This window comes from Pezoporus flaviventris, unplaced genomic scaffold (assembly GCF_033815535.1).
Source record: "Pezoporus flaviventris isolate CSIRO_AGI_PZ_B2104156 unplaced genomic scaffold, CSIRO_AGI_Pfla_v1 ptg000029l, whole genome shotgun sequence".
Lineage (NCBI taxonomy): Eukaryota > Metazoa > Chordata > Aves > Psittaciformes > Psittacidae > Pezoporus > Pezoporus flaviventris.
Genome location: NW_026892577.1, coordinates 6,944,267 through 6,959,075, shown reverse-complemented (window position 1 = coordinate 6,959,075; position 14,809 = coordinate 6,944,267). Strand labels below are relative to the sequence as shown.

General features: G+C 44.5%; 1 long non-coding RNA gene across 1 annotated transcript in view; it reads left to right on the top strand.

The window, feature by feature from the left end:
- LOC133272427 (uncharacterized) overlaps window positions 1–14,809 on the top strand; it is a 38,110-nt gene that overhangs the window by 11,971 nt on the left and 11,330 nt on the right. The window contains exons 3-4 of the long non-coding RNA XR_009744413.1: window positions 1,572–1,767; window positions 12,479–12,636. This is a non-coding gene — a long non-coding RNA (uncharacterized LOC133272427). The remainder of the gene's footprint in view (window positions 1–1,571; window positions 1,768–12,478; window positions 12,637–14,809) is intronic.

The following is a 14,809-nucleotide window of genomic DNA, read 5'->3' as shown; positions in this document are numbered from 1 at the left end:
GGATAGCCTGGTCTATGTAAACAGGACAATCCCATGGGCTCTGCCGTGTGAAGACTTCCTTGGGAGGTCAAAAATGCTCAACAGCTCGGGGAAGAAAAGAGAGGTGTTTTCAGGGCCTCTGGCCATAGAGTTGTTTTGCCCAGACTGACAGCAATGAGCTACAAAGTGGCCCTCGGGTGGCCCAAATGAAGTGTAGTTCAGTGCTCCTTGCTGGAGAAGTGAATGTCAACTGCTCCTGCAGGGCATGTTAGTCTGGTGCTTGACCAATGTATTAGAAAGGAGATTTGCTTTTCAAGGGTGCAACCTGCCCTTGCAGAACAAACCTGCTGACTTTTGTTTCTTCTCTTTCACGGATAAGCACAGGAACCTGTGGTGGTCACAAGATCACTTCAGCAACGTCCTGACTCAAGCAGCTTGTTGCGTTGTTTGTAAAAGTCCAATTTTCTTTTTGAGGAAAATCAATGCAGCTCATTACCTAGCTGAGAAAAGATCCCTGTGTCAAGCAGCTACTCATTCCACTGGAAGGCAGCCCCTGAGCAGGCTCAGCTGCTTCTCAGAGGCTGGACAACAGGCTGATAGCCTTTCTCTTAAATTATCCCTTCCGAATTAAACTGCCCCACTGAGAAGACTGATCAGCTTCCTGCAGACCACCAAAGAGCTGCTCAACAAGTGAACACCACCAGCCTTGGGCAAAATATGCAATGGAAAAAAACCCAAGAAAAACAACACAAAAGACTTTTGTAACGGCTGCTGTAATGACTTTGAGTTTTCATGCTGTTTCCACGTTATATCCTTTCTTCTGGGCTCTGGCTACATCATTTAGCATTTTGATTTCAGTGCTGGGATCCAAGATTTAGTATTATGAGGCCGACTGACAGCCAAGCATTCTTTGTCCAGGCTGTCTCGAGTGGTGAGACTGAGCTCAGGTGCTTGACTCAAACGTAGGATGAGCTTGAGACATTTATGTGAGCGCAAAAGATGTTTTAAAGCAGCTTTGGAGTCTGAGAGGGGTTGAGGCTGTTGGCTAGGCAGTGCTTTTGCCTAACGTGTGTGTGTGTGGCCTTAGGGACAGCACTGTTGGTCAGTGTGTTAATGCAGGACCTGGCTCGGGAACGTACCCCAGTAAATACATACTTTGACTATTTACATAAACTATAGATAGTGAAATTTGCTCCTTGCTGCAGCCCAGCTTCAGGATCCTGGACCCTGATCCCTTGTCAGAAGTTTGCTAGTTTAGAAAGCTGAAGGAGAAATTGTTCCTGTACAAAACAGAGAATGGGGAAAACCCCATATGTTGTAGCTGCTGGGGAGGAGATTCAGGGAGTAAATAGTCATCATCTTCATGTTTTTGTTTGAGATCAGAATAAGGCTAAAGGAAGTTTATCAGGGGCATTTCACTGCAGTAAATTAAGTAACAAGGTCAGTGAGATAAGAGAGCCAGTGTATGGAGAATTACTGAGGAGGTTATCTAAGGGTTAGGGTACGCACTCAGCTAAGCAGGAAGAGCTCTAAAGAAGAATGCAAAGCTGGTAAATTCTGTGTAACAAATTCTCTGCCTTGACTGTTTGCAGGCTGCTCTGAAACCAGAGCGGGTAACAAAATGAAGAGTGAGGTGTATTTTGATAGAACTATCAGCCAAGAAGTCTGTCTTCTCTCCCAACATCACCACTCCAGCCCTTTGTGGTGGTTGCTCTTGAGAGCAGATTTTGGATGCATGAAGTGCTGATGATCTTGGCCCTTCCCTCTCCATCTCTTCTCCATAAGGTGGTAAGAGGCTGCTTACCCCCTTGCACCCTAGGGTGAGCAGAGTGCTCAGCCTTGGGGAATGTGTCCTGGCAGCAGAGAGTGGAGCGATGCTTGCAACAGCATTTTGCAGTGCACTGGCCTTGAAACCAGCTCCTGTCTACACACATGCAGCACCCAGTCAGGGAAAGCACAAATGAAAGCTGTCCTCATCACCACATGCTGTCCATAAAACCTCTTCTGTTTTGAAGCCCATCTCTGTTTCCAGTTTTAGCCTGCACTGAGACCTTGATCTCATGAGCTGTCTTTAAGAAGTTATTCCAGAGTGTAGATAATTTTGGGTTGTGGAGACTGTGAAGAGATGACATTGCTTGTATTACCAGACTCCTCTGGTGTTTCATGACAGCTGTGATTGCAGTGCATAAAACATTAGTATTTGACTGTAATTACAATGGCATGGATGGTGTTATGCCTGAATAGCTGATTAATCATCTGGAGCAATGAGTAAATATGGGAGATTTTGTGATAATTAATATGTAGAGCTGAATCACAGTTGGCTGAGTGAGTTTGGAAGTTATCAAGACAAATGGAGAGGTGTTTGGCAGCTTTAGGCTGCAGGAAAGATAAACAGGTGGAGCTCTTGGGGCAGTTATTCTCTCTGATGTGAGCTCCTGCTGACATGACCCAGCTCTAATCCACCTCAGGGAGCTGCATTTCAGTGGTAAGTAGCTAAACTGTTAGAGGCAAGTCGGAGTTATAGGAGATATTTTGGTGTGTAGGGATGCTCAGTGATGCCTTTTCCTCCCTTTCCCTTTTCAGATTCCTGCTAAGCGTCGCCTATGACTTTCTCCCATCACAGGAAATGTATGGCCCATTTTTTGTGGGCCATATAACAGAAGTAGGAGGCACTGGAGGCTGGTGGATTTACTGAGATTGAGAGTGTTGGAGGATTTGCATGGGATGGGCATGTCTTGAGTATGTATTTGCCCTTAGTATATTTGGCATCCTTGTTTCTAGTCTACCTCTTGTTTTTCTGTATGACCTTGGTCCAGAGTCTCCGTTTCCCTTCCCATCTTTTCCTTTCAACACTGTAAAGTTTCTTGGGCAGCAACTGTCTCTTCCCATTACTTACATCAGTCACAACTGAAACCCAGGCTGTGCTGTTTAAAAGGTCTGGCTCTGAGGATGGAGCCATTTAAGATTGTGGGATGCAAAGCTCTTTCCTCCTTGCAGTGATTAACCAGACAGCCCTGTGCCAGTATGTCTGCAGCTACCCAGGAGTGAAGGGAGGAGAGAAATTCATTAGTACAATTGGATTAAATACCTGCTGTGCTAGGGAGTTGCCATGATGGCTTAGTGCCACTGTTGTCTCCAAGCAGGTGGAGTGGCTTTCTGGTTCTCCCTGCAATCTGGGTCACACACATTGAAGCAATAGCAGTACAGATTGCCTGAAAACACATCATGGTTCTGCTTGTGGGAATTTACAATTCAAATCAAGAGAAGGTGAAGCTTCTCTCTTCTGTTCTGTGGTGATTTTACAGCAAAGATCAAGATGAAATATTAAATGTCCTCCACAATGTAATTCTATCTGGCTGGTTGCAATCAATTCCTTCTGCCTCATGTAGTTTCCTATTGCTTCTCCCCTTCCTTTTCTTCCTGTAAAGAGACATGGGGCTGATTGTCATCTCCTCTGTGTGCTGGAAATGAGATATTGCCGGCTTCCACATGGACCCACCAGCTTAACAAGAACAACTTATGGAAATGAATTCTCATCGAAAGCCCCAAGCAATGTAGTTTGTTGCAGAGAGACTGGACTCCAGTTTTCATAAAGCCTAAATCAATGCTTCATCTATGAGGCTGCAGTTAGACAATGGTATCCAAAGCTCAGTCTATTCCAGGCAAGTGCCTCTTTAAGAATATGATATATTAAAAAATATCCTTTTCTCTTTTCTCTGAGCATAGGTTTGTAAAGGTTTTATGAAGCAGAAAGCTTCATATGAGCTTCTCCCTCCCTGGTGAAAAGACCAAGGTTATTAATACACTCACCAGCTTTTTCATTCTCTGCCTCTAAGCGATGTCAAGCAATACTCAGGACAAATCCCTATTATCAGGTGCACAGGTATTATTATTACCAGGCCTCTTGGGGAAATCAAGAGCGCTATTTGATACACCAGTGGTGAAGCATTAGAGTATGACACTCTTATTCAAGGAAGAAGATAGAGGGCCAGAGAAGTGGCCCCAGTCTCATTGGTGTGGCTAGGGACACGCACACAGTCCCAGGTGCTGCCTCTGCACCTCCACTGCTGTTAGTGGGAAGGGAAAATCTTGAGCACGGGCAGGGCTGATCAACAGCTTATCATCACACATACACTTCTGTGTTTTGCTGCGTCAGTTCCTCATTGCTGTTGAGTAGTGGATTCACAGAAAAATCCAGAGACCATTTTGTAGAAGACTCTTAGTGCCTTGGGAGTGACAAAGTGACCTGGGGATTAATCCCAAGAGACCTGCCTTTTGCCTTCACAACCACCCCACAATATTTAGTTTTGCAGCATTTTGTTTATAATCACCTCATCGCCTAAGTGCTACTTAGAGTTCAGCGCCTCCTTTTGCAATGAGAAGCTCAGCATCAAGAGACAGACCAGACTTTGATTTCCGCTTGTGACGAGGAGAGCTCCCAAATCTCAGTTTGCGCAGAGTAATTAAAGGTGATGGAGGCAGGAAGACAGAACGCGTGCACGTTGTTTTCTGTTTGCATGATGGCATTTTCCAAAGCTTTCTTTCCCACTTCATCCTTGACTGGTATGCTACCGCTGGTATGAACAGGAAAGCCCACAGGGTTCAGTGCTGAGTCCTTGGGCTCTCTCTGCCAGTGGCTGCTAGGAATGCCAAGCTAGTGATACAATAGATTCATTTATCAATGAGGTGTTGCTGTTGTCTTCAGGGGAGTCTATACCTTGAGCAAATACCTCCCGTTAGTGTGACTGCAGTACTCAAGTCTTCTTTTCTAAACAGTTGTCTGTCTGGAATGGCAAAACAGCCAAGCCATAATGGCTGTACTTAGGTAACTTTCAGATTATTGTTAGCTTATTTTTAAAAAGATGAACATAAGCTTATGCACTTCAGTATTAGAATGTACCGAGAAGAAGGTTTGAAGTAAAGTCTAAGGTGTGGGGAACTTGTAAGGACAATAACATACTTTATTGGAAAGTATTGGAAAACTATTCTCCTTCTGTTGAAGTTTTGTTTCCAGACACAGAAATCCCATTGACATATCCTATATGTCATGGAATATAAGACTATACGTTGTAGTATTTCAGTACCAGGCAAGGTTACACAAAAGTATTCTTCACTCTCTTTGAGACAGGATTGCTTATTCCTTGTCTTTTGTAACATTTTACCTAGCAGAGGGCTCGTTTTGAATTTTCCTGCCTCTGTTTAATTGCCCATATATCTCTGCCCAAGCCTGGCACTGCTGGTGGGGTTGGGACCCAGTCCTGGACCTGGACGAAGCACCTTGCCTTCTTTTTAAGGGCTTCACACTTTGACAGGGACACTTTCACAGCACTAGTTGAAGGAGAGCTGGTCTCTGCTTCAGATGTGAGCAGATGTGAGCCTGCAGGCTCCAGGGCTGTTACCGACAGACTTCATCAGAAACAAAAATTACCCAGGAAAAAATATAGATAATGCAAACACATGACACAACAGGAGGAGTAGCCTTAAGTACCTTAAATTAAGGGAACTGAAAGTCCTTCCCCTGTACCACAGCATTTTAGCATAGCCATTATAATTAATCTTTTTTTAATATATAATAGTAGTCAAAGAGAATACAACACAACCTGTGCTTCTCTTGCTGATGTGTATCCAGGAGACAGAATGGATTTAAAGTAGGGTGATCTTTGTAGTCTGGTAGAAATAAAATCCTGAAAGCAGGAATTGGTCAATATGGAGAGTGACAGGTAAAAGTAGTACAAATACCTGCTCTAAAAGCACTGGATATAATCCCCACAGGCACCAGGGAGCTGTTGACTGATCAGACAACAGTGCACCATATGCTTGTCTGTCTAGTAAAAAAAAATAAGCAAGAAAGAGAGAAAATCTCTAAGCACAGGGTTGGTAAGTGACAAGCGTGCATGCTGGGGCTCTCTGGAGTGGGGGAATGCCATAGTCAAGGCTGTGACTCATTCCTGAACGAGCAGGACTAAATGGCATGGAGGAAGCTGCTGGATGGGTTTCATGATGGGACTGGCCAATTGGCCATGGCATCTATCCCTAACTCCTGTGCTGCTGTACAGCCTGCTCGGCAGTTTTAACATGCTGAGTAGGTTTTGAAGAGCCAGCCCTTTCTCCTATGTGCATCTTGGAGGCAGCTCTCTTCACAGTGAGGACAGTAAGTGCAGCAGAGTGTTTGCAGAAGACTCTGCCAGACAGTCTCCTTGGCAGGCAGGACAGGTTTAGCATGATCTGCCAGCTGCTAAGTGGGCCCCAAAGGGATCAGGCACCTTCTACAATGGCTGGAGGAGCTCCGTGTCCAGTAGACTTGGCTGTAACCAAAGAAGCAGGAAATGGCAAGAGCTTATACTTCAGCTAGAGACAACCACCAGCTGTTAAACTGACCTGTGGGAGAACCCATGTGCAATCCGCAGCAAGGGTTACCAGTCCTGCAGGAACCAGGAAATCCTGTACATATGTTTGACCATATGTTTCAGATGCAGGGACTGTGAGAATGAAGACGTTAGGCCCACTGTAGGGGAGGATCTGGTTCGAGACCATCTTAAGAACCTGAACATGCACAAGTCCATAGGACCTGATGAAATCCATTTGCGGGTCCTGAAGGAGCTGGCGAATGAGGTGCTAAGCCACTGGCCATCATATTTGAGAAATCATGGCAGTCAGGTGAGGTTCCTGACAACTGGAAAAAAGGAAATATAACCCCCATTTTCAAGAAGGGGAAAATGGATGACCCGGGGAATTACAGACCAGTCAGTCTCACCTGTGCCTGGCAAAATCTTGGAGCAGATTCTCCTGGAAGGCATGCTAAGGCACATGAAAAACAACAAGGTGCTTGGTGACAGGCAGCATGGCTTCACTAAGGGCAAATCCTGCCTGACCAATTTGGTGGCCTTCTATGATGGGGCTACAGAACTGATGGACAGGGGTAGAGCAGCTGATGTCATCTACTTGCACTTGTGCAAAGCGTTCGACACTGTCCCACACGACATCCTTGTCTCTAAATTGGAGAGAAATCAATTTGACGGATGGACCACTCAGTGGATAAAGAACTGGCTGGATGGCTGCACGCAAAGAGCTGTGGTCAATGGCTCAATGTCCGGCTGGAGACCAGTAACGAGTGGTGTCCCTCAGGGATCGGTGTTGGGACCGGTCTTGTTTAACATCTTTGTCGCTGACATGGACAGTGGGATTGAGTGCGCCCTCAGCAAGTTTGCCGATGACACCAAGCTGTGTGGTTCGGTTGATACCCTGGAGGGAAGGAATGCCATCCAGAGGGACCTTGACACACTTGTGAGGTGGGCTGATGCCAACCTCATGAAGTTTAACCATGCCAAGCGCAAGGTCCTACACCTGGGTCGGAGCAATCCCAGGCACAGCTACAGGTTGGGTAGAGAAGAGATTCAGAGCAGCCCTGTGGAGAAAGACTTGGGGATGCTGGTCGATGAGAAAATGAACATGAGCCGGCTTCAGTGTGCGCTTGCAGCCGAGAAAGCCAACCGTATCCTGGGCTGCATCAAAAGGAGCATGACCAGCAGGTCAAAGGAGGTGATCCTGCCCCTCTACTCTGCTCTTGTGAGACCTCACCTGGAGTATTGTGTGCAGTTCTGGTGTCCTCAACATAAAAAGGACATGGAACTGTTGAAACAAGTCCAGAGGAGGGCCACGAGGATGATCAGGGGACTGGAGCACCTCCTGTGTGAAGACAGGCTGAGAAAGTTGGAGCTGTTCAGCCTGGAGAAGAGAAGGCTGCGTGGAGACCTCATAGCAGCCTTCCAGTATCTGAAGGGGGCCTATAGGGATGCTGGGGAGGGACTCTTCATTAGGGACTGTAGTGATAGGACAAGGGGTAACGGGTTAAAACTTAAACAGGAGAAGTTTAGATTGGATATAAGGAAGAAGTTCTTTAATGTGAGGGTGGTGAGGCACTGGAATGGGTTGCCCAGGGAGGTTGTGAATGCTCCATCCCTAGCGGTATTCCAGGCCAGGCTGGACAGAGCCTTGGATGACATAGTTTAGTGGGAGGCACTCCTGCCCATGGCAGGGGGGTTGAAACCAGATGATCTTAAGGTCCCTTCCAACCCTAACTATTAAATGATTCTATGATTCTATGTTTCTAAGATCATCTCCTTGCTGACTACTGCTCACTAGGCTTCTTTCCTCTTCAATCAAAACTTTAAGATACTGCTATTTATCCATACAAGCATTGGCACGTATAAGACACACTCTGTACTGATTCAACTCACTAATCTGGCAGAAAAATTAGTACAGCATGCAAAAGTGGTTTGGTTTATGCTGAGATAATAAGTTGAACTCACCCCAGCTTGGTTTGCACAGGTGATATGGAAATCTTTTTCTACAATGAGGTGAAGCTAATTCTTATCTCCAATTTTAGCTCATCTGCATGATTCTCTTCTAAATTTCTTTTTGGTACAGGTGGGTAATCTACAAAATGGACCTCTTGCCTTTTGCTTCCTGTGCTTGGAATTGTTTTTTTTATCACTGTGAATGGAGCCAGGACTGAACATTTTCTTCTCAGCACCATGTGGAAAGTCCTGGGAAGGGCAAAACTGTGGTTAAATGAAGAAATCAGTCTCTTATTCATCTGAAAGAAAGGGACTGACTGTTAGGCTGGGCACCAACGGGTTATGTTTTTCCTGAGATTTGTATCTCCCAGAGCTGCTTAGTGAAGTTTTTCTTTCAGCAATGATTTGTCAGTGCACAGTGTTTTAAATATACTTCCTACATGAGTACTGGTCTGGTCAAGTGGTGCAGAGAAAAGCCTTCCCTGTAGGGCAGATCCTCTGCTCCGTCTTCTGGACTGCCCCAGTCTTTTAGTCGCTGCAGAAGGGTCAGGACTTGGCTTGCTCAAGAAGGACCCAAGTAGGGAAACAGCTCTGTTGGTGTAGCGCTACAATGGCTTCTCACAGCAGTGTCTTGAGAGCATGGCAAAAGGGGCTTGATGCTAGTAGGACCCCTGACTGTGGAAATGTTTCTGATAGTGGTTGCTTTCTCTTTGATCAGACCTCAGCAGTTCTTCTCTGCTACCAACTCTTTTTCTGCCTTCTTCCCAAAGCTCCTCTGAAAACCTTCTCAGAGTTATATACCCCTTTTCCCATGTTTAGCCTCTATCTCTCTGCAGAGATGCCTGGTGCAAACTGCTTCTTTTGGACTGCAGCCTGTGAACCCACCTACAATCTGATGCAAGTGCAATCATTAAAGGCTAATGGTGCTCCATTGTCTTGAATTATTTCTATATTGCACGATGTAGTGGAGAGCTATCAAACTAACCGTAAATGAATTTAGTCAGCACAGTAAGCAGTTTAGCTAAGCTACCATGGGGCTATTAAAAGGCTAATTTACCCCCTCTAGAAGAAGATCAGAAGAGACATATCTTAATCTGGTGGATGTAATTAAGATGTTCACGCAAAACTCAAGCTGAGCTACATTTTCCAAAAGAAGCCAAAAATTGATCCTGAGTAAATAGAGTAGGAAAAATAATAAAAGTGTGAAGGCTCTTGCTTTGTAATTTAAATTTTATGAATCCTAGTGCTAAAAGGATATTTTGCATCTGTGTTTAATCAGCAGGTGCTACTCTGGGCACACAGATATAATAGAACCATTGGCAGTGAATGTGTCCAATCTGATACTGGAAATAGGAATCTTGCTTTTAGGGGAGAGGACACCTGAAGCAGCTTTACCAAGGAAAGATGTATGTGTTTGAGAAGCACTGAGCTCGACAGGAGTTAGTGCATGATCAGATTGTGGGAGGAGCTGTATGTGATCATGATTGCAAATGCAGACAATCTCTCATTCAACAGCCTGAAGGGTACGTGGGGTGAAGCGTAACTGAATGGTCAGGTGATCCCTGCAGTGAAGGCTTTTATTCCCATTCCATTTTATGAGTATTCAGCATGGTTCCTCCATCTATCATAGTCTGCATTAGATATGGAGGGACGAAATCACCCTCATCATTTCTCCTCTCAGTTTGAGAACTGTTTGTGCTTTGTTTAATTAAAACATGGTGTGGTTGTTTTCAGGAGTCACTAATACCAGGATTAATCTGAAGCTAGTGTACAAAGAGCGCATTCTGGCACCTCTGACAATAGGCTTGCTGTGACTTTGATCTCAAATGTGACATCCAGGCTGGTGGACAACATTGTAGAACTGCACAACCATTGTCCTCTCATCAGAGAAAGCAAAGCTGAAGCACTGAGCATTTTATGGATCAACTTCCAGTGAGCATTCATGGATTTTTAGGGAAAGCTTGTGGAAGACCAGAAGGGTAGGGATGGAGAGAACTACAAAGCAGAAGACTGACTCACTGCTGCCAAAGAAGCTGAAGAACAGAAATACCACAAATACAATTCTTTGCAAGGCAGCTTGGCATCATGGGTAGCAGACAACACAACTTTTCCCCATATAAATACAGATGGACAGCATGACGGGACAGCAGTGGATAAGGGACCATAGGTTAATGCTGGTAGAGCCTTTTCTACTCTTGAGCAATGGCAAAGACTATGTTTGGTCATTAAACGTGGAGACGTCACCGCATTCCAAGTACTGAGCGCAATTATGGATGCAGTAGATCTCTTGCTAGGACATGTGCATGGGAAAATGTTTCCCATAGCTGGAGAGATTTCCATGTAAAGTTTCCTTCTCGTTTTATGTGCTGTGCCAAGGAAAACAGCACTGCAGCAAGAGAATCTCACAGCAGAAAGAAGCGAGTCCATGAATGAGTCCACCCTAACACCCATAATGGGCATGAATGCATTCTGGCCCTTTGCATGGGGGAACTTTGGACATAGTTCTGAGCTGAAGCTGGCTGCTGTTGATCCTATCTCAGAATAGAAGATAGAGAAAGCTATAACAACCTTCTTGGCAGTGCTGGAAGAAAGAAGGGAAAGGAAGGGAGGGTGGAAGGACAAAAGGAGGCAAGGAAAGACATAAAGAGACAACCCTTTAAAGAAAAGCTTACATAAATCCCTGTGTTACTGCACCAAGACAGTCAAGTGAGAAAGTTGTGATTAAAGTTCATTACTCTTAGCAAACTATGGCCGTTAATTCTCCCTGGCAGGAATGCCTAAGGTTGCAGCAACATCCAGCCTGTGGCTCTGTGTGCTGGAATGTAACACACAATAGGGTACAAATACTTGCTTCAGAGATGTTAAGAAAGTTGAAGAAGATAAAAGCAGTGCCATGGGAGAAAGAGCAGTTACGTGGGCATAGTGAACAGCAAATCACTGACAAAGATTGCTTCTCTTGGCATCAAAGTTCAGTGGTGCATCCATAGGAGAAAACTCCTCTTCCAAAGATGACACGAGCTCTGCACTATTGTTTCCTAGCTCTTCATCTTTCCTATGTTGCCACATGATTTCTTAGCCATAAACCACTTTATTAGCTTAGTCCTTAAATGCTTCAGGAAGAAAATCATCCTGGCTGAACAAACCTCCCTATACTGAAATGGCAGAAGATCTGCTGAGTCTGGTTTAATCCAAGAAGTCAATAAGCTTTTCCTCGCTGCTCCAAATTGGGATGGTAGTACTTACCTAACAGCCTGAAAAGGGGATTTTCTCACTGAGTTTTCTCTCCCTTTGCTTTCAGGTCCATTCCAGCTGTCTTCCTGGAAAAGGAAAAGAAAATATCCTGCCCTCCACAGATAGCAACTCCTGTCTTTCAGATCCCTTTACTCCCTAGATTACCCTAGCATATGCCTTGTGGTTCAGGGTTTTCAGACCAAATCAGGGATCAGAATCTAAATTTCAATAACAGAGCATCTTCAAAGGGAATGCCTGATCTTTTCCTCTGATATTCACACTTAAGGCCCCTGCTACTCTCAGCTCTAGCTATGGAGGCTGAGACAGAGGAATGCTCTCTCACAGAGTGCACCCTTTAGCCACTCTTGATCAAAGCCTGGATCAAAGCCTGACAGCTGGTATCCATCCAGAAGCAAACAAATAAATGCATAGGTGAAGAAATGAGGATCTGAAATTTGCCCTTGGGTAGCCAACCTTCTATATTAACGCCATGAGTATTCTCAGCTGTTAAGTAAAAGCTGAGAAGATAAATCCCAAATATAAGGAATTAAAATCAATAAACTCACCGAGTCCTCCGTGTCACAGTTCAGACTCATAAAGAGATACAACCACTAAATCCCTACAGTGTTGCTCTTCCACAATTGCACACATTAAGAAAAGGGAGGAAAGAGTTATATGAAACATTTTTCTGGGTATAGGAATCAGTTATCTTAATGATGTAATATCAAAAGGAAATATTGTCTCATTTAGAGATCTACCAGCTACAGTCACTACAATACTCCCCAAAGGATGGTAATTATTCTCACGGATGCCTAGAAATTAAGAATTATACTTTCACTATGTTTAATACCATAGCTGTACTTTCAAGGATCATCTATCTTAGTAAAGCTTTGGGGATCTAATTCAATTGCTTTTTGTCTGTCATTGCTTATTTATAAAACACATATCCTTCTGGCTGTACTGTGTTCCAGTGGATCTCCCAGAAGCTGGAAGAAGAACTGATGAACAAGAAAGATCTGATTCGCTCACTGTGGCTCTGTGACTACATCCTGTCCTCCACTGCCTTGTTCTGCAAAGCAAAGGACATACCTAAAGAAACGCATGTGCCTCGTGCTCATCAAGCCACATGGTAAGACAGAGACATATACACCTTTTGATACTTTAGGCTGATTGTTTTGATAAGATCAACAAGTTGAAATTTTGGCACAGTTAGAAACACCTGCAATGTGTGAGACATTTGTTTAACTGTGTGCAGACAAAGAATAATTTATAATGGATTATATGGAACAACTTTCCCTGAGGCCCCAGAGTAACACCGAAATTGAACAACTATGCAAAGACAGCTGAAATGCAGCCATTCCTCAAGTGAGACATCGTAGCGCTTGGGGCTGTCACATGCATGTGTTTGTGCTAAAGACAAAACATCAGTGTAACATCTAAGGCTGAGAAAAAAAAGACTTATAAAACTTCCCAGCCAAATTTCTGAGGCGTGGTGGCCACCAAGCTCCTTGATATCACCCAGGTTTGTGCTGGGTACATTTACCATTGGGTGAGGTACTTGTGCAGTGTTGATGTGCAGGTGCCAGTAGGGCATGAAAAGCTGACGTGGACACTTTCACTTGGGCTTTACACGCACCCAGTATCTAGTAATAAGTAAGCAGTGCTGGGAGCAAGCCCAAGGACACAGTGCCATGAGAAGAATGCAACATTGGAAGGCAGATCTCAGAAAGTACTGCAAGGAGGCTAAGGGAAGAGGGGATGTTGGTGGTCCCAAGGATGGATAGAATGGGTTGCAGAGGAAGGAGATGCTGGGGAGAGGAGAGGCACTGAACCCACTTCTGCTGCTAAGCTTGTAAGCACATTGTTACTTCTCTGAGCTGTGTTCCAACACAGCAGTTAAAAGTACTAGAAGTATGAAAAATGGACTCAACTTGAAGGTCACAGGTACTCGTGTTGAATTTTATGTCACCTCCTGTATGTTTAAAATTAAATGTATACTTAAGCGCTTTCTGGATGGGAATGTTAAATGATACGAAGCATCAAATATCAAGCTAAGAAGTGCGTGTAGCGTCTCATCAACTTCCTATAGAAACTAACTGGCAGTGCCTTTCAGCCTTGAAAGCTACCTCTCCCCATAGCTTAGAGTGTATTGTTCTTATTAACAGACCACAAGATGGGTTTCTTTTGAAACATCTGATGCCTTGTGAATAATTTTCTTAATCAAAGTGAATAAGCAGGAAGCACATATTTTACCCTTGTTGCTATGATACTGTGACATTGCATTTTTTACTCAGCTGCTTTTGTGGTTTTGTACGGTTCTAGGAAATACATAAAGAAATTATTCTGGAGAAGGGTTTTATATGGTGCTATACGAGTTTGGATTCAGCTGTCTACCAGATGCTGAGTCATAAAGAGAGACAGGGATTTTTCAGAGGTAGTGGATTATGGATAGAGTTTGTGGGATTTAGTAGTTATTCTCATTGAAAACCAGTGATTTAAATCAACAGTGATTCTTGCTTGTCCAAGATCACTGTCGGTTACAATTTGTAGTCAGTGTGGGAGAGCATCTGACCCTGGCACAGCACCAGCACCAGCTGTACAGTTGCTGGTACAGGTCTTAGGGCAAGGGACTGAAAACCCGCTAGTGCATGTAGGGGGAAAAAGATGTGCTGAGAGTCAGTGAGTGAATAAGGGAAAAAACTGGACAATTTTCAAACATTTATTGATTAAATCCTGCCCAGTCTCTTCATGGAGCACAGCTGCCTGCTGTAAAAGTTGAAAGCCAGTGCAGATCAACAGCAGAACCATGCAGGGAGAAGGGCAGCTGTATGGCTTCAACAAATGCAGTGATAAATGCGTATGCCAAAGCACAGACCTCTGGGCGTTCCCAGGTGCTCCCAGGGCTGTGAGCTTGGGCTTTGCCACCGCACTACAGCCATCAGTCCTCAGGGGAGCATCTATTGCAAGGAGGGATGGAGTGTTTCCCTCCACCTCTAATTAGTGTAGGATTCAAGCCGTGTTCCTAGGCTGGCTGGATTTCTCTCTCTCACACACGCATGCATGCACACAAACAAAATGATGATGATGGCAAAACACAAGATGGGAAGTGCAGCTGTCAGGAATTTCTTGGCTCATGGGAGGAAGATGGGGAGCAGCCAAGAGAAGAGGAGGGCAAATCCCTCATAAAGGAAAACAAAGTAGCCAGAAATACAAAAACCCCAGGAGGTCCTTTAAGGCTTGAGAAAGTGGAAAGAAAACACTGTAGAGGGGGAGGAGGAGAAAGAAAAGAGAAAAAAGAGTGA